Source organism: Phoenix dactylifera, chromosome 8, assembly GCF_009389715.1.
Source record: "Phoenix dactylifera cultivar Barhee BC4 chromosome 8, palm_55x_up_171113_PBpolish2nd_filt_p, whole genome shotgun sequence".
NCBI classification, from domain to species: domain Eukaryota; kingdom Viridiplantae; phylum Streptophyta; class Magnoliopsida; order Arecales; family Arecaceae; genus Phoenix; species Phoenix dactylifera.
The window spans coordinates 11,035,765-11,055,861 of record NC_052399.1 but is presented as its reverse complement, the minus strand read 5'-3'; the positions used below and the strand labels follow the sequence as shown (position 1 = coordinate 11,055,861).

At 44.4% G+C, this 20,097-nt stretch overlaps 3 long non-coding RNA genes across 3 annotated transcripts; all 3 read right to left on the bottom strand.

The window, feature by feature from the left end:
• Positions 1-764: 764 nt before the first annotated feature.
• On the bottom strand, positions 765-19,307 carry LOC120111570. The gene is made up of 3 exons (XR_005512782.1): positions 19,223-19,307; positions 813-818; positions 765-775 (listed from the first exon to the last, which is right to left on the bottom strand). It is a non-coding gene; the product is annotated as an uncharacterized LOC120111570 (long non-coding RNA).
• Positions 2,156-3,067, bottom strand: LOC113463592. Its single transcript, XR_003388080.2, has 2 exons — positions 2,461-3,067; positions 2,156-2,356 (listed from the first exon to the last, which is right to left on the bottom strand). It is a non-coding gene; the product is annotated as an uncharacterized LOC113463592 (long non-coding RNA).
• On the bottom strand, positions 9,005-9,959 carry LOC120111571. The gene is made up of 2 exons (XR_005512783.1): positions 9,751-9,959; positions 9,005-9,676 (listed from the first exon to the last, which is right to left on the bottom strand). It is a non-coding gene; the product is annotated as an uncharacterized LOC120111571 (long non-coding RNA).
• Positions 19,308-20,097: the final 790 nt, after the last annotated feature.

Genomic DNA, 20,097 nt, shown 5'->3' with positions numbered 1-20,097 from the left:
GTGTATGATCTTTCATAAGCCGCCTTGTCCTTTTTGAAGTATTTTGTGCTAACAGCTTATCATAATGATTTGAATTAAACATCTGCCCAAATTAGACTGCAACAGCTATCAAAATTCCTTGACATCAAGTGACCTGGGGATGCCCCAGAGTTACATGCATCCCTCCTCTTCTTTGAAGAAGGTTCTGTTTTCAAGTCATGGGAGGTACATCTCCAAATATTTGGACCAGAATAATTTACCTCAGGTGGATCCTCGATCTCTCTCTCTCTCTCTCTCTCTCTCTCTCTCTCTCTCTCTCTCAAAACATTAAGCACAAGACATGTTTCATCGGTAATTGTTATTTTATGTCTGTTAATCTATTTTTTTTTACTCATGTTTTGTTGCATTAGCCTTATGCCATGCTACTAATGAAAATATTAGAAACAAGAGTTTCTAATCAAATTTCTTGCGGCTATTTAAGAAATATACAACTACAACTAGCTCACAGATAACATAAAATTAATAAAACATTATGACTTTAATCTAGCCAACACCTATAAAACAATCTACACGGAGGTTACTAGTGATCCCAGATATATGGTTTACGAATATATCATTTCATGTTTCTACGGCATGTTCAGTAACAAGATCTAGCTTACAAGATCAACATTTCTGACATCACAATATCGAGACACTGGCTACTTATCGGTCAATTTGATGGCTAGCGATAAGAAATTCCTATTTCCTCTCTACCTATCCAAGGATTTTGCTCTCGAGCTAATTCAAATATCATGATCTGAAAAGAAAGAATTGAGAGGGAGGGTGCACGCTACTCAGTCCTAGAAATTTTTTTCCTTTTGTTTTTGAGAACTAGAACAGTGTATGGTGTACTGAATGTTAGAACAATGCATCCATAACTAGGTACGGTAACTTTTTTTTTTTGAAAAAAACATTAAAGATGCTCAAGTTTGCTAATGGTTTAATCCTATTGTCCAAAAAGAATATCACATTCTACTATTTTACCTTCTATCAGGACAACCTGATGTGCAAAAAAGAACAAAACCTATTTCTCCTAGGAAACAAAATTTTCCTGTGTAAATTCTTCATCTAACATTTGCAAGCTTATGTGAAGACACTCAAACATAATTGTAGCTACAATGATAACAACAAAATCTCAGCATCATTAGTTCTCGTCTTTCAATAAATAGATATCATGTTCCAAAGGAGATTCCCTCCCAAAATTAGAAAAACTTTCATCTCCCCTTTCTCTCATGTCTCCTTTTTGGTGTCTCATACAAAACTAGCTGCCCATGTCAACCCCACCACAAAAGGTTTTGGTAGAACAAGTACTGTCTTCAGGATCACCTTTAGAAGACTACAGTGTGAAGTATGCCATTTTGATGTGAAGGTCAGGAAAGATGTCATGTGGTTGGGGGCTTCCTGAGAACAACTCTAAGCAAACCCATGAGTAGCACTCAAGAGAAACCAAGGTGGGTGAGGAATTATGGATGTGTTGGTACCAACAAACCAAAAGGATATCTAGACTTTTTGGCAATTAATGGTGCTTCTAAGCATACAAAAGCAACCAAAGCAACACAAAAGAACCAAAAAAGAGGAAGAAATGAAAGGGTAGAGCTGTTAGGGGGTCAGAAGTAGAAATCTGGATGAAAATGTTCTTTAAGAGAGGAATAAAGACAACTGCACTAAGCTAGAAAATAAGAAAGAAGGAATAGGTTTAATTCATAAAGGAAACTGTTGGTATGAGGGAAAAAAATGTGGCTTAATTTTTTTCAAAAAAAAAAGAGAGTTGATGATTTGATTTAAAATATGACTTGTTTATCATAGGAAAAAAAATGATGCTAGGATACAAAAAAAACATTGCATGCACATAGGGAGGGAAGAAGGGAGGGAGTGTGGGGTGAGGAAGACAGAGAGAAACAGTGTTAGTTCTTCATATACCAGCACTTATTTTCTCTACTTTATCCCCAACTTCGGTATTGCAAACTAAAATTATAGAAAGGTTTTAGCAAATTTAAGCCAATTCAGCTTTGAAAACAGTTAGGATTTCATGAGAGAGATTGTGTTATATGCAAGACTTCATCCATATATCAAATATGCATGAGTATTGTCACAAACACATAGTACATCATCACAAGAACATCGATACGCATGTATAAATGCAATTCTCATTCTTTGCGCATGCATGTACTCATTTGTCCATAAACAACACATGCATCCATGTGCATACATACAATACAAATTTAATAGCAACAACAGAGAAGAGGAGAAAGGATTCTTGCCTCCCAGCACCACGTAATATATATGCCAAGTTGTACATATGGTGACTATTACTACTTGAGGTAGAGTTCAGGCCAATCTTCAAATTAACAGGCTCCAAATGTGAAATATACTAAAGAAACTATAAATATGACAAAGATAGCCAAAAGAAAGCCAGAAGGATATAATAAAACAAAAACTTACATAGAAGGGTGTGTAGCTCCACCACCCGAGGCCAAGGCGGTGCCCTCAACCCGAAAACCCCAGCATCCTCCTCGTATGTTAAGATTCTTCCTAATCCTCCTCGTATAACACAGCTACCAATAGCAAACAACAATCACGACAAGATTAAAGAGTACAAAAAAGATAAAAGAACGGAGATTATAGGCATCCATAAGCTTAAATCAATCAAGTGATTCAAAACCAATAAATATTTCAGTTTATCCCCCAAGGGTTCTTCATGAAACCCTAGTGAGCATGAGGTGGGGATCAGGGTTAGGGTTTTCTTTGTGCTCCCATCAGTAGATGAAACTGCCAGATGATCTGATGGGCTTCTTTTGGAAAAAAAAAAATCAAGATCACAAGGATAGAGGAGAGATCAGATCATGCTGGCAGCTTCAGCAACTTGTGGTGCACCAAGAGAAGCCATGCACTAAATAGAAGGCCTTTGTATAGAAGAAGAGAGGAGAGAGAGAGAGAGAGAGAAGGGAATAGGAAGAGAGAAGCAAAGGATATTGCTCATAAGGGAGAGGCTCTTCCAGAGGGGTCTGGGGGTGAAGAGAGGAGAACTATATAGAAAGAAAGGAGGGAGGTGTGGAAGGGGTTTTACCTTTTTGGTGGTCTTTTGCTACTGGGGGTCTTTGGCATGGTTGAAAGAAGACATGGAATAATTTAAAGATGGTGGTCCCAAAGAATGGAGAATTGAATATGGTCATGCCCACCCCACCACCATGCAGGCTAAGGTTTCTTTGCTGTGAGCTTTTAATAGCTTTTTCGGGGGCCCTTTCATGCATCTCCACGTCCCATTCATAGCCAGAGAGATAAAGGGAAGGAGGCCGCTGGGGGACCATTTTTGCATGGACCCTTCTGTTTTGAGTTGAGTTCCACAAGATGAGGGCACCTTAACCAAACAATGTCATGTGACTCTCTCTCCTTCTCTCTCTCTTCTCTCCCTACCATTATATAAAAACATATAGCATCATATGAACAGTGATTTTTACATATGTGTACTATTATTGTCTTTATTACATCATCACACGCACATATGTATATATATGTGTGTATATATGTATGTATATATGTGTTTGTATGCATGTGTGCATATATATATATATATGTATATATATATATATATATATGTATGTATGTATGTATGTATGTATGTATGTATGTATGTATGTATATCTGTCTGTCTGCCTATCAGACCGTCATAGTAATCATTTATTGGCATTATCATAGTTCAAAGAATTTAATATTAATGTTAGTAAGTTTTGGTAAGTATATTGACTTAATATTGGTTTATTGTAATATATATGATTATAATACATGGATATACATCATTGTCATTACTCATGATGTGCTTTGGGAGCGAGTTAATATTTAATTTGAAATATACGTATATTTTAAAAATGTTATTGTTATGAATTAGATCCTTTCAGTCATGGTAAAAGCAGTAATGATTTTGGGCCATCTCTGTTTCAAGGGCATAGAGGCATTATAAATGATCCCACTTCCCCTTATCTCTCTCTTGTGCAATGAATCCATCACAAATAGGAATCTATTCTTTTCATGAAATGATTGCTTTTATTTTAGTTAATTGCTGCTGCTTTTCGTGGCTTGTATTGGTTGCTCATTTAGTGGTAGCTCAAGACATTAGCTTCTATTGAGATCAGTCTCCATCAACAGCAGAATCTTCAAAGAAATAAGAAAATGATATGTATGATCAGAGTTTTCTGAGACCACAGACATTATCCAATGAAATCTCTATTGCAATCCTGTATCTTTAGCTCATGCACATTCACACACATACACATGCGCACCCATGCACAAAAACACATGCGATGATTTGCTTCCTCTTTTGTGGTTGAAATCCGCTTATAATGAAGAGATATATTACTTTTGCTATTAATATTTTCTTCTTCCTCCATATATCTTGTGGGTTTGGGTTGCATCTTTCGTGTAAAAATTGATTTTCTTTTGCGACGCCAATTATTGGATCACACCTTGCATAGATCTCAAAGAACTCCAAACTTTTTTTTTTCTTCTGCATGCACAAATCTCCAAATAGTCATTGCACGATCCAACAGTTGACGTCATGGAAAAAAAGGTGAATCAATCTTTCATGAGAAAGATGCAAACCAAACCCATTTCATATGGGGAGGTGGATATAGATGGAAACACATTCATTTTATGTTCACCATAGCAACTATGCACTATAAATAGATTTTAAATATTTATATACCATCAAGAAATCCAAATAATATCTTTTAACTAGCTTGTTCGGTTGAGATACTGATTGTTACAAATAGCATCAAAGCATACTTAATTTATAGCCTATATGGATTATAGGGCACTGTATAGGAAAGGTCTATTTATGTTGACCATAGGCTGATTATGGTGTTTGTGGTTGAATTTGACTGAATTTAGATCCTCAGCCTGACGAGAATATTAGGGCTTGAATAGAGGAAGTATAAGAAAATCTGTGCAGACGAGCGTGTATGTAGCTCCATATCGGCTATGCACTATATAGATCTTGAGTACTTATAAAAAATCAAAAAATTCAAATAATATCTTCTGGCTAGCCTTTTTGGATGATATTATTGATTGTTACATATACAATTAGGCTTGTGCTTTGCACACAATTATCCCTCCATTTATAGCGATTAAATATAAAACGACAGTCGATCCATGGGTGGATCTCTATTACCATATTGTTTATAGATGTGATGGAAGACCTACCCACGAGGACACATCTCCCAAGCTCGGCATCACCTCCAATTGGAAGAAGAGTCTAACAACTGTGCTATTATAACCCTTTTTGCAGTTGATCATAACATTCATCATCAAAGAGTTTGGTGGAACAAACAAATGAACCCATTTATATTGAGCCATCTAATTTGTAGACTGCCTTTGAGCTAGTTAACTTTTGAGGTGGATTTATTGTGGAAATCTTTGTTTTTTACTTGCTTTAAAAGTGGAAATGTTAATCCTCTCATACTGCTTTGTGCCACCAAAAGCCAAATGGGATGTGATCTTGTGACTCAATTTCCATGCTCCACGGTTGAATGCTCATCAAAGTTCATGTTCTACAATATTAGTTTATTGCTTGAAATTGACAAGGGATTAGAGGCTTGCACATCCAGTTATCGGAAGACAAAGCTAAGGAACCTTATTCTATGGCAAAACCTGCCTTTGAACCTTAGCATTAATTATTTGTAGTGAGACAAGTAGGCCACTAAGAATCTTACTAGTATATTATTTTCACAATCTTCATGTCAAAGGGGATGTTAAATGAAAAATTATTAAGTAGTGTTACAATGATTTTTTTGAGGAAAAGGGTAGTTATGGTGAATCAATATGACTCAATTAATAGTTAATGAGCACCTTTTGCTTAAAAAAGTATATGACAAGCAACTAACCTCTATCTTTTGGTACTTCGAAAAAATGGTGTCAAAAAGGATTTAAGAACTATGATAATTAAGCATTGCTAGTAATTTAATTAAGAGGAAAAAGATCAAATGGAATCTCCATTGAAGGACCACTTTAAAACATAGATTTCTCTATTTTTTCCAACCGAGGGAGGGTGGTTGTAACCGCTAAGTTCACATCACCAAAAAGTGGATTAATTAGGGGAAGAGAGGTCCCCATGAACCCATTTCACCTAGGTAAGGCTTGTACTAGAGGACCATTATAAGACATATTCAGGTGATGGAGCAAAAAAAGTATATTTAAGAAAAATTGTCTCAGAATTATAGGGAATCCTTGCCTTGGGCAAAAGAGTTTTATAAATCCATCTTAGGTTTACATTTCTTTCTATGAAGAGCTACAATCTCAATTTTCAAATCAAATGCTAAATGAATTCCAAAGTGTCAATTACTTCTTTCATCAGAATCTACATCATCAAAGATGCTTTAAAACCACCTTTCTCAAAGATCAAGAAAAATTTAGAGACATCATGGATAAAAACTAATCTTTTCTTAGGAGAAATGGTTCAACCGATATAAGTGCATAGGTGGAGATCTGACCTAGATAAATTTGATAAGCATCAGTGCAAACGATGATCTGAAGGCCATAAAAGCTGGATCAGCTCAGCCTACAATTGGATCTGACTAAACAAAACCCTTAGACTGAATAGATGGGGATTAGATACAAACCATATATAGAGAAGACACCAATTCAACTTGGCTATGTATTTGGTGGGATAAATCAAAATCTAATTGCTCTGCGTAATAATAGTCCTTAAAGGAGCCAAATCCACAAAAGATTACAAAGTTTATAAGCAGCCTAGATATGAAAACCCAAGAGGCCTTCTCAAGAGAGGATCTTAGCTGTGACTTGTCATATTGTACAATTTATGTAATTTGTTTCAACAAAAAAGTAATTAGATCATAGGTAGGGGGAAGTGGGTAACAGAGCATAGGGTACAAAGGGTAGCACTTCCTTGAAGGATGTGGAAGAGGAGAACCTTTCTATGTATGGATAGAGGATGGTCATGGATGGACAAAAGAAGGGATCTTGATTACGAAGGGTCGAATACAGTTTAGCAAGTAGAACTTGCTCCAATATGCCGCAAAGAAGCATTGAAAGAGCTCTTCAGGTTTTGTGATGAGACCGCATTCCATCGGGTTTTTCTAAATTAAGAGAAATCGGTTTCTAGTGCAAACTGAGAGAGACGTTTGAATGGGTTCTCTCTTTAATTGGAATTTGATCATGTAGCAGCCTTCTTGACTTGAAGATAAAGTATATATTCTAATCAATTGATTAACTCAACAACTTGAACTTGACAAAGGGAAAGAGAAAAAGATCCCAGAAGCCTAATAGAACAGCAGGTTACTTTCTAAGAGTACTCAGATGACCTTCCCATAGGTTGATGATTTGATGAATCCCCCAAATAAACCTGCTACCGTGTTTTGGACTTATGTGCATGTGAAAATTACAAGTCAGGTACCTGTTATCATTGAATATACTGTACCTGAGCATAGTGAATGTGCTAAGATAACAAACTAAAGGGGGATCCAAAGCAGGAGATTATTCACAGGGTGGTTCTTGGTCCTGTCATCAATTCTTATCTACCGTCTGAATTGCATCGGTATGCATAAACGAATTACTCTTTCGATCGATAAATGCTGAGGGTTTTCACCTGAAAAGAAGTAAAAGAATGTCAAGGAATCCTTGAAATAATTCTGTTGAATTAAGTGCCAACCTATCAAGTAGGTGTGGGCATGTCTAGCTAAACCTTTTGGCGTTGTTGGGTTGGTCCCAGAATTTTATTTGTAGGGGTTGTTGTTGTTCTTGCAGCTGAGCAACTTGCAGCACTTCGACAACGTTATCTGGTTGCCATTACCAACCATGTATTTAGAATTTCACCGAGCAGTTTGGGTTAATTAACCTGCAAATGGTTTCTCATTGCCATCCTGAATTTTACTTGGATTAAATTATGGGCAATGACTCAATTCACCACATTGGTGTTTTTTCGGTAAGATAGTTGGGACCTAACCTATGAAACCAATTCATAACCTTAATATTTCGTAACAATATCATTAATGCGCCCGATCTTCTTACCGACTACTCTAGTTTTATTGTCTGGAGATGATTTTGGGCCGTTCCAGCAAAGACAGTAGGCATATGATGCATGTAAAGATTAGCAGGATTTCCACTAAATTCATCGATAAAATTGTGATGTTGGAAGTTTTTCTTTCTTGTAATTCTCATCCAGAGTATGATATGCAAGATTTTCCACTGGTCAAGTGAGCAAATTGCTGCTTAAGCTACACCACTTCTTGTTCTATCTTGCTACAAAGACTACATTACCATGCTTCCAAGTCCACTACTACCATTTCATACAAGAACATTTCTAGTTATGATTCTAATTAGGCAAAGCATGTGAGCTACATAAAAACACCCAAGATGTTGGACATATTTATTATTTAAAAGTAACTATATGAACATAATCTGAGGAAGCTGGTGATAGAACTCCATTTAGCACTTAAACAGGAGAAGAAGTCCACATCCCAAGGAGAGCCCACTAAGGGCAGGCTTTTTGTTATCATGAGAGCATATCTGTCAAGATACCTTCAAAGTTGCTTCCTTGCATAATATAGTTCTATATTCAAAGTCATTTTGGACAAGCCAAAAAACTGGAAAAACAACTTTTAAGTGGTGGTGGATTCTCTCTGAAGAATTGAAACAAATTTGCCTCCCAAAATAGGCTGGTTCAAGATCTCAAAGATGCTTTTTTTTTTTTTTTTTTTTTTTGGGGGGGGGGGGGGGGGGGGGGGGGGGGGGGGGGGGGGGGGGGGGTTATGTTTGGCCATTTATGAGCAGATTTAACTCATTCCTGAGGCAAACCAAAAGAAAAATCACTTCAGCCATATGGCGAAAACAAAATAGCTTTCTATCCTATCTACTTCAAGTTACAAGAAATATCATGAATCATTCATTACCTCTTATATCTTCTATACTATATGATTAATGACATGGCTCTCTCTTGAGCAAAATAAAGAAGCTTGAAATGGAAACAAGAGAGAAGTAGGTCAAGAACCCAATCCATTATTGAGTTGAGAAGCATGCAAGCATAGACTGTTTTTAGTGTATCCAAGGACAGCATGTGGACAGCACCATTCTCTCTTCAATCAAGCATAGTATTCATCCAACCAAAAAGTACTGTACAAATAATGCATTGAGCTCACTCCAGAGTGCAACTGAAGCAGAAGGGAAGCCTCAACACACAAGAATCAGGAGCATAATCCAAAGCAGGCTGCTACCAGACCAAAGAGATATCATTTCCTTCAAAAGCATATTGAGAAAGGCTGAGCTTGAGACATCCTTTCCATGTAAACAAGTGTGCCTGTGAAACACTTATGCTCACTCCCATGAGTCTTGTCAAAAAGGTGTAGCATGATAAATGTCATGACATCAGAAGCTCATACTTTTAGACACTTTCAAGGGTTCAGGAAGCCAGATAATTGATGAATGTGGACAGAAAAATATATATACCATGTAAAGAAAAGATCACTGGGGAATAAAGTGTGAGACACTGTTCTATTGTCTCAACTTTGAAATACGTACAAAAAAAAAATCTTAGAACCCCCTCATATAAGGTGGGCAACTTTGTTAGGAGTGGCGGTAGTAGAACATTAATTGGGTAAGCATCTGAAAAATACCAGGTTGAGAAGCTCCTCCTTCTTGTAGATGGGATTAACTGACAAAAAACTTGAAAATACAATGAGTAGGTAAGCATGGTCATGTGAAGCAACAAAAGAAGAATATACTCACATTGTTCTTCACTTTTTCTTTCATTTTCTGTGATGAGTGAGGGATCTGCTGTGCCCAAAAGGGGAACAAATGAAGCTGTCAAAGCATGATCTAGCCAAGATTGAGCCCATATCCATTTCCACATAAAATAAACATTGTCTCTTCTTTTTGGCATATACACACTTGTGTATCCCTCTCCCTACTGGGTGACCACAGGGAGACATGGGAGGGGGGGGGGGGGGGGGGGGGAGAGAGAGAGAGAGAGAGGGAGGGAGCATCTATGAGGAAAAAGGAAGGTATGCTTATGGATCTATGATTCAGAGCTAGATCATGCTGGCAGCTTCAGTCATTCCCTTGGGCACGTCTCAGTTGGGTGATGTGAACTTCATTGGAGATGATGAAGAAACAAAGTCAGGAGGAAGAAGATGAGCTTGAGAAACATAAAAAGTACAAGAACTAGAGATGGAGATGCATGTTTGAGCTAGCAAGGTCAAGCACCCATGGGAAACAACTTAAACAAGTGGTTCTATATGAAGAAAAAAAATTTAATTGAGTAGCCTCACAGGGACTCGGAATTTCTCGAGTAGTCTCACAGGGACTTGGAGCATCCAATGATTAGCTCCTAGGTCAACTTTCAAGATGCAAACGAAATAACAAGCTTACTTATATTCCACTTGATTAGATAAAGCTATTTCCCTTCCCATCAAGAAAAATAAGTGCCAAAAAAAAAATCAAATATCACATTTTTAATAGAGACAAGAAAAAATTACAAGGGAAAGCTTATTTGACAAAAGAAGCAGTTTGCATGACTGTTTACATATTTGTCCAGAAAAAAGTCCTAGAAAAAAATGCAGAGAAAATACTTGGATGAAAGCATCTTAATGGAAGAAAGAAACAAAGAAAAGGGTAGAACCATAGATGAAAATAATGCACCTACCAGAAGACATAGAAGGAGAAGGCAAAAGAATGCAAGCGACTGACCAAAAAGTGATGCGACAGAATGGTAGTGGAGGTGAGAGGAGGAGGAAAATGAACAAGAAGTTGGCCTTTTTCTTTGATGCAATAAACAAGAAGATGGCTTTGAGGTGGAGGGGAAGAAAGGAGCGGAGGAAGATGAAGGCAAAGGCAAGGGGAAGATATAAATCAGTAAAGACCCAGGAGCAGTAAGACATGAACAAACATTAAAAAACTTCATTGTACCCAAAAAAATATTAAAAAAACACTTGGAGGTAACATGCCCAGAGCCTATAGCATTCAATGCTAAACGCCTAGGTCAACTTTCCAGTGGGAAAAAAAAATGGAGACCCTTAGCACCGCTTAAAACATTTAAAACTTCTAAAAAGTAGGAGCTCAGTTTGCACCAAATAGACAAAAGAATAAAAAAAAAACTCATGCATGACAACATAATAAAATTCAGCAAAAGTTAAGAAAAAAAAATATGATTGGGGATTGTTGCTTGAAATTGGATCCGGGGGTGACCGTCGGCTGAGAAGGAGGAGCTCCGGTGCTGGAACGGTAGGAGGAGGTGGTCCGTCGGCGGGTGGCGTTCTCCGGGAGACCTGCAACAAGCCGGTGGCCGGGGTTTCCGGCACCGGCCCTCCGATGCTTAAGTCAGAGGGGGCTAATATATTAGAGGAGAGGGAAGATATGCTTTTTCTGGGTTTCAGAGTCCAACCCCCTCTAAGGTGGAGGGGTTCCCCTTTTATAGAGCGGTATTGTATTACCTGTGAAGTGACGGGGCAAATGGTTTTTTTTTGTTCATAATTGAACACGATCGTGTGCATTAATATAGTGTCGTGGGAGATCAAACCGGAGTCAGTGAGTCGTCGTGGCTGATCAGACGTGGCGGAGTAGCTCAACTGCCTGCCATGGAGGGCTTGAGATCCGTAGATAACAAGCGTATTGATTGTTGAGTGAACCGAAGATCGGCCATACGCTTTAATGGTTGAGTGAACCGGAGATCAGCAGAGGCCATACGCTTTAATGGTTGAGTGAGCCGGAGAACAGAACAGGCCATGCGCATTAATTGTTGACGGCGAGCAGGGTATGGTCTCCGGTTGAGCTACGGAAGGGCGTGACGTTAGTAGGTGAGCGGTGAGGTTGGGCTTTTGAAGCTAGGCTCCCGAAGGAGATTGGACCGAGGTCGAATACTATGACGGGGCGTCTCGGAGTCCAGCATTTGGTCGGGCGCCGAGCTGAGCTTGTCGCCTTCAGGTTGGGTGCCTCCTGGTCGGGCGTTGTTTGGTCGGGCGCCTGCAGGTTGAGCGCCTTCTGGTCGAGCGCCCTCTGGTCGGACGCCTTCTGGTCGGGCGCCAGCAGGTTGTTCTGGGATAACATAGTTTTTTTCCTAACACTACCCCCCAACTTCCTAATTCGAGAAGCTTGCGAGCTCGGACGAAGGAAGTAGTTGTTTAATTGCGCTCCACACTATTTAATGTTGCATCGGTCGGGGCCAGGGAATTTTGAATTTTTACGGTGCTCCGCACGTTTCAAGGTGTCATTAATAGGAGAAGGCGGGACGACGGCTTTTCACCGTCTGAAACGGCCTCGCGTCGTGGGCTCATGATGGGGCTCCACGATCCGATGGGACGCCGCTTTGATTCGGTATTCAAAGCGTCGATCTGAATAGGATACGCCACTTTGGCCTCCTGGGGCCGACGCATGGCACAATCTGGACAGGAGGCGGGATTCTGTCTCGCCGATCTGGGCCGTTGGAGGGGTTTATATAAACCCTTGATTCGGTTTCAGGGTTTCTATTTGGTTGTCGTAACCTGGTGTTTCCTAATATCCCCTTGTTTCTTCCGGCGGCCTCCCGAAGCGGTTACTCCGGCTTTCTCTACTACTCGTTGTTATCTCCGGCGAGGTTTCAGTAGGTGCTTTCTCCCCCTCTTTTGTCTGCTCGGAGGTTTTTGTTTTTTGGATTCCTTCTTCTTTTTTTGATTGTTTTTCTGGGATGGGTCGTGGTCCGGATGAGTTCGGGTCCATTATGAGTGGTGAGGAAGTAGAGATGGCTAAGGAATGGTTTTTCCCTCAACGGGGGTTCCGTTTGGAACCTGCGGGGCCGGAGGATCGGATAACGAGGCCTCCCCCTGGTCGGATCAGGGTGTATCTGGAGACACTCTTGGTCGGTCTGCGGTTCCCCTTCCATGCATTTGTGAACGAGCTCCTGGTGACTTACCAACTTGTCCCAACGCAGTTCGCTCCAAATGCGTGGAGGACGATCATTGGTTTTCTATCCTTGGGCATTGCGCACGGGATACCGACTTCTGTCAACGTCTTCCGGTGGTGCTTCTTACTGAAGTCCAACCCGGGAGATGGAGAATGGCTTTACCTTGCCCTTCGGGATGGTCGGTCATTCTTTCGGGGTGCTCCGACATCCATTCATAGGTGGAAGGAGAAATTCTTCTTTTGTCCTCTGAGCGGTCATGGGGGTTCGACCCTAGGTGGGGGCAGGCTCGGCTCAATAATGCTAACATGCTCCCAAAATTGTCCGAGAAAGAGCAGAGGATCCTCGATGCTCTAAACGGCCTTGAGGAAAACATTCTTCTGAACGATCTCATAAGTGAGGACGCTTTGGTCAATGTAGGCTAGAGCTCGGCGCGCCCTCAGGGTAAGGATGGTGGTGGTCTCTCTTTTTTCTCCCTCCTCTTTTTTTTCTTTTTTTTTTTGTTTCTTCTCTGACATTCTAACTTCTCCCTTTCCTGCCTCTACAGACGTTCCGAAGATGGTGACCAAGAACGCAGCCCTCTACGCTCGCTTCCGGAAGAGGGCGGCCGAGGTTGGTGGGGCCTCACCCGAGCCGAGGAAGAAGGCCAAGCTTTCATCTGGTGCTGGCGCCGAGGCAAGTATAGCCCAGGGCGGGCCTTCCAGGCCTGCTCGGGAGGTTCCGAGCACCGACCACAGGGGCTCGAGTTCTGCAGGAGCTTCGGCGATGCTGGCTTGCCCGGCTCCCATCTCTCAGCGCCCTGGTCGACGTCCTGTCGAGCAGCGGCGCTCGGATCCCGAGCCGAGAAGTAGCCAGGGGGCTCCGAGGTCGCCCCCGCCCCTACCCCCGCCTAGCCCAGCAAGACCGAGTCTCCCTGATCCCTCGGAGGCCGATTCCCAGCCAGAGAGGAGGCCTTACCTTCCCTCGTGGGAGGTTTTCGAGGGTGACTCGGCCCTCAACGATCCTACAGTAGCGCGGCAGATTTTTCGAGTCGCGCTGCTTCCGGCCGACCAGGCAAGATCCGGTCCACGAGCTACAACAGCTTCTTGGACGGAATCTACTGCTCCGCGGTCCGGGTAAGTTCACCTTTAGATTCTCGTTTTCGTCTTTTAATTTTTAGCCTTGACTCATTTTTTCCCCTCGTTGTTAACAGCATCTTCACGAGGTCGAGACTCTAATGCACATAGCGTTCGACTATCGGGAGCGGGGCCGAAGATGCCAGCGCGGGCAGGAGGAGGCCGAGAGGAAGCTCTGCCAGGCCAAGGCGAAGCTCGGCAAGGCCGAACTCCTGCGAAAGGAGCTGCTCGCAAGAGTAGAGGCCAGCGAAGGCGAGCTCCGGTCGCGGACTGTGGAGCTCGAGGAGGAGAAGGGCGCGCATGCCCTGGCTAGGTTAGAGGTGCGCGCTAACGAGGCGCGTCTGGCCGAGGCCCGCTCGGCGCTCGCTGTCCGCGAGCAGGAGGTGAAGGATGCTCACCTCAAGGCCCAGGAGCTCGAGGCCCGCGAGAAGAGGGCCCAGGAGGAGGCTCAACACGCGGTCCAACTCTTCCAGGAATCGGAAGAGTTCCGCGATCTGCTGGAGGAGGAGGCCTGGATGGGCTCATCCGCGGCTTTGACAATTTTCGCAACCAGCTGAGGCGGCTCTGCCCCGAGTTTGATCTCAATCTGCTCCAACCTAGGGCAGGAGTCGAGGAGCTCGACGCGCCTGAAGACCCAGCTAGGGCCGAAGTTCAGGTGGCCGAGGGTGAGGATCCCACTGAGGGGGATCTAGAAGGAGCTTCTGATGCTGCCCTCCAAGATGCTGATACGACTCAGGCCGAGGCGACGGCTGCGGACGACCTCAGAGCAGAGCCCGCCTCTTAGGGTTTTGTTTACCCTCTCTTTTTTTGTTTCTTTATTTTTTGTAAGCAAGGTCGGCCCTCAAGAGTGTATGGCCGAACCTTGGTCTTGTACTTAGCCTTTGGACTTTCATTAATGAAAATTTCTTTTTTCTAAATTCGCGATTGTTCTGTCTTTTCCTTCCACATGGATAAATTTTCGATCATTTAAACTAGAATTCCCTTTGACAAATTTCTCGGGCTCGGCCGAGCCCTATTTGCGCTTGCCAAGCATAGATCTACTAGGAAACGTTCCGAGCTTCATCGTTTTCGAGCCCGGGTTCGCATTTCGCCAAAGTCTTTGGGCTCGGATTTGAACCTTGCCGAGCCCTTGAGCTCGGATCCGAATTTTCGGAGCGCCGAGCTCGGTCTTTTGCCCTCGGAGGGGTTTCGTCAGGCCTTAGGTTAATCTTCCGGAAGGTCTTGGCAGTCTTTAAGCTCGGCTTTTCGGGTGTAGGCTTGTAAAAACTTTAAAGTTGGTCCCCGAGAGGATCGTAGACCCAAGTCGAACTATTGTTAGGGCCTATGTGGCAGTCAACCTTGAATTCGGTTGGCGTACCAACTAGTAGAATCGAAACATAGTGACTCGGCACTACTAGGCTCGGCTAGAGTGTTTAGGGTCGAGGCCGTCGCTATGGGTAGGCGTCAACCTGGACCGACATTTAAACTCGGTCGAGCCCTCATTTAGGGATCTGCATAGATCAACCTGTAGACTAGTGGTGAGAGCAGGTCTGAGGTCGAAAAGACCTCAGCTTATGGTTGGCTCAGACGGGCATCTCGACCTTGATCGGGGGAGCTCCCAAGCTCAGTCGGAATTTTGTCAATCGTTATGGTGCATAAGTAAATGCAATATTGTAGGTGCTAGGTGAGAAGTACCTTTCGCACCGTCGGGGCCGAGCACTCCAGGTGGAGATAGCCGATTCTGCTCTGCGATCGGCTCTTAGAGGCATTCTGTGGCCTGTGGTCCGCTTTCGCGGACAATATTGTCCGTCTGTAGAATGAGACGCGCTTTGGTCAGGGTCTCGCACAACAGCGTAGCCCATTCCAGCCGATCAGGGGAGAATGTTGTGTAGTCTTGTCTTAGGCGCGCCTGCGCGTTGGAGGGTCCGCGAAGGTCCCATCCTTTGTTGTCTTCCCGAGGTCGGGGGAAATTGTGCTTGCTGTTGACACACGGGGGATCTCGGCCTTTGTCGAGGGATGAACACGAGGTCGGAGGAGCTCGAGCTTGTTGCCGACCTAGTGACGCTTCCCGAGGTCAAGAAAGTTGAGACTCTACTGTCGACTCACGGGACATCTCGATCTTAGTCGAGGGATCGTGCGCAAGGTCGAGGGGTCCGGAAACGCACTATCGACCTGCGATGCTTTTCGAGGTCGGGGGAGTTTGGGACTCTACTATCGACTCAAGGGGCATCCTGACCTTAGTCGAGGGATCGTGCGCAAGGTCGAGGGGTCTGAGAACGCACTATCGACCTACGACGCTTTCCGAGGTCGAGAAAATTTGGGACTCTACTATCGACTCACGGGGCATCCCGACCTTAGTCGAGGGATCGTGCGTAAGGTCGAGGGATCAGGAAACGCACTGTCGACCTGCGACGCTTTCCGAGGTCGAGAAAGTTTGGGACTCTACTATCGACTCACGGAGCATCTCGACCTTAGTCGAGGGATCATGCGCAAGGTCAAGGGGTCTGGAAACGTACTGTCGACCTGCGACGCTTTCCGAGGTCGAGAAAGTTTGGAACTCTACTATCGACTCACGGGGCATCTCGACCTTAGTCAAGGGATCGTGTGCAAGGTCGAGGGGTCTGGGAATGCACTATCGATCTGCGATGCTTTTCGAGGTCGAAAAAATTTGGGACTCTACTATCGACTCACGGGGCATCCCGAACTTTATCGAGGTGTTTGAGGAAGATCAAGACCGAGCTCGATAGCAGCGCAGCGAGGTGCTTCAGGCTTAATTGGAGCATCTGAGCTTAATCGGGCATCCGAGCTTGATCGGGCATCCGAGCTTGGTCGGGCATCCGAGCTTGGTCGGGCATCCGAGCTTGATCGGGCATCCGAGCTTGGTTAGGATTTTCTAGAATTCACGAGCGTCCCAACATCAGGAGTATGAAATGATTAATGGAGAACCGTAAGCAAATCATCATAAGTGGAGTGAGAGTGGTATTCCTATTTGTCGATGACCTCTGAAGGGTTCATTGGTAGTACATTCGAAGGTTCTCGGAGTTCCAGCTTCGAGGGATAAAAGTTTCCTCAAGAGACTCCAATTTGTACGCTCCGGGCCGCTGGACTCGCGCGACTCGGTAGGGTCCTTCCCAGTTTGAGACTAGTTTTCCCTGCTCGGTGGGCTGAGAAGCCTCAGCCCTCCTGAGGACGAGATCTCCTACTTTGAAGAGCTTGGCCTTTACTCTGGAGTTGTAGTATTATGCCGTTTTCCGTTGATACCTCGCCATACGAACTCGGGCCGCCTTCCTGGTTTTCTCGATGAGGTTCAGGTTGCCTCTGAGTTGGGAGGAGTTGGAGGCTACGTTGTAGTGTTCCACCCTTAGTGAGGGGAGTCCAACTTTCAGAGGAATAACAGCTTCCGTTCCGTATGCCAGGTTGGAGTGGTCTCACCGGTGGGGAGCCGAAACGTTGTTTTGTAGGTCCAGAGGATATTGTAGAGGTCTTCAACCCATTGCCCCTTGGATCGGTCAAGCCTAGCTTTGAGTCCCTGAAGGATGGTGCGATTCGTCACCTCGGTTTCTCCATTTGTTTGTGGATGGGCGACCGAGGTGAAGCGGTGATCGATGCCGAGCTCGGAGCAGAATTCTCTGAAACGAATGTTGTCAAACTGAAAACCGTTGTCAGATATAAGGATGCGGGGGAGTCCAAATCTACAGATGATTGACTTCCACACAAAGTTCCGCATTTTTTGCTCGATGATCCGGGCCACCGGTTCAGCTTCGACCCACTTGGTGAAGTAGTCGATGGAGACGATCAGAAATTTTCTTTGCCCAATTGCCAAAAAAATGGCCCCAGGATGTCGATTCTCCACTGGGCGAATGGTCAGGGGGCACTGATTGAGGTCAGCGGGGCCGAAGGTCGGCGCTGGATATTGGCATTTCACTGGCATCGGTCGCACCTTCGGACAAAGTCCGTTGCGTCCTTTTGGAGTGTGGGCCAAAAGTATCCTTGGCGCAAGATTTTATGAGCCAGCGCTCGGCCTCCCAGATGGTTCCCGTATATCCCTTCATGAACCTCTCGCATAGCATAGTCCGCTTCTGACGGACGGAGGCATCTGAGGAGAGGAGAGATGAAGGATTTTCGGTAGAGCTTGCCTTTATACAATATGAATCGGAAGGCTAGACGCCTGATTCGGCGAGCTTCAGGCTCATCATTGGGGAGGACTTCACTTTATAAATAATTAACGAGCTCGTCCATCCAACTCGGCTCGGTGTCTATGCACATGGCCGGCTCAGGCTCTTCTGTGCTGGGTGTTTGGAGATATTCAAGTGCCATCGCCTTGGGGAGCTCGCTCATGCGGGAGGTCGCCAACTTCGACAGTTGATCGGCCCTGAGATTTTCTCTTCTTGGGATATGGTGAATGTTGAAGGAGCTTAGGGCGGATGTGAGGTCTCGCATCTTTTGGAGATATCTCTGTATTGACGGCTCCTTTGCTTCAAAATCTTCCAAAATCTGGCTCACGACCAGTTGGGAGTCACTGAAGACCTTCTGGTCCTCGGCTTTTAGCTCGGTCACCAATTTGAGCCCGGCAATGAGCGCCTCATACTCCGCCTCATTGTTCGAAGCTGGGAACTCGAGGCGCAGGGCCTGCTCAGCCACTACACCGTCCGGGCTGGTGAGGATAAGATCTACTCCGCTACCCCTCGAGGTCGAAGAGCCATCCACATATAGGGCCCATGGCTGCCCCGGGGTTTCTTTTGTTGGCATGAGCGGGTGCTCAGGGTCGTCCGGCAAAGTGCACTCCACGATGAAATTGGCGAGCGCCTGGGCTTTGATTGCCGGTCTTGGACGGTATTCGAGGTCGAACTTTCCGAGCTCGACTGCCCACTTGGCAATCCTCCCGGCACGATCCGACCACTGCAGAATCTGCTTCATCGGTTGGTCGGTCAGTATGGCCACAGTGTGGGCCTGAAAATAGGGTCGGAGCCTCCGAGCTGAGATGACCAGGGCAAAAGTTGTTTTCTCCAATTTGGAGTATCTTGTCTCGGCATCCCTCAGGACTCGGCTGTCTCTGGAGCTTATTCTCTTTCCGTACCAGGACTGAACTCACCGCAACTGGGGAGACGGCTAGGTACAAATAAAGGAGCTCGCCCTGCTGGGGTTTGGTGAGCAGCGGCGGAGAGGCGAGAAGGCGCCTAAGCTCTTCTAAAAATGTGGACCTTCCGCTCAAATTGTCCCATTTTGTTTGGACACCGGTTCATATTTCGTCGACCAATCCTTCCTAATTCACATCTTTGTTGAAAAAATTTCTTTTGTAATTCCTTACATAAGGAATCAGAAAAATTGATAACTTGCTGGCATTCCTCCGACCATAAGAAGTCCTTCGGTCGCTTGAGAATTTTGAAGAATGGGAGGCACCGCTCGGCCGACCTGGAGACGAATCTCCTCAGAGCCGCGATCCGTCCGGTGAGCCGCTGTACCTCCTTGACTGTCTTTGGTGGCACCATCTCCTGCAGCGCCCGGATCTTCTCGAGGTTAGCTTCGACTCCACGCTGGGTTACTATGAAGCCCAGGAATTTGCCCGAGGTGACTCCGAACGCACACTTTGCCGGATTGAGTTTCATTTGGTACTTTTTGAACTTAGAGAATGTTTCATTGAGGTCAGCCACATGATGCTCTGCTGTTCGGCTTTTCACCAGCATGTCATCCACATAAACCTCCATGTTTCGGCCTATCTGATCTTTGAAGATTTGGTTAACCAGTCTTTAGTATGTGGCTCCTGCATTCTTCAATCTGAATAACATCACTTTATAACAATAAGTGCCCTTGTCGGTGATAAAAACCGTCTTCTCCTCATCTTCTGGCGCTATTCGAATTTGATTATATCCCGAGAAGACGTCCATGAAGGTCAGCAGTTGATGTCCCGAAGTGGAATCGACGAGCTGGTCGATGCTGGGAAGGGATAAACTATCCTTCGAGCAGGTCTTGTTCAGGTCGGTGTAGTCTACGCACATACGTCATTTCCCATTGGCTTTTTTCGTGAGGACCACATTGGTGAGCCAGTTCGGATAGAAGACCTCCCGAATGAAGTCGGCCTCGAGGAGTTTGTCCACCTCCTCTGCCGCT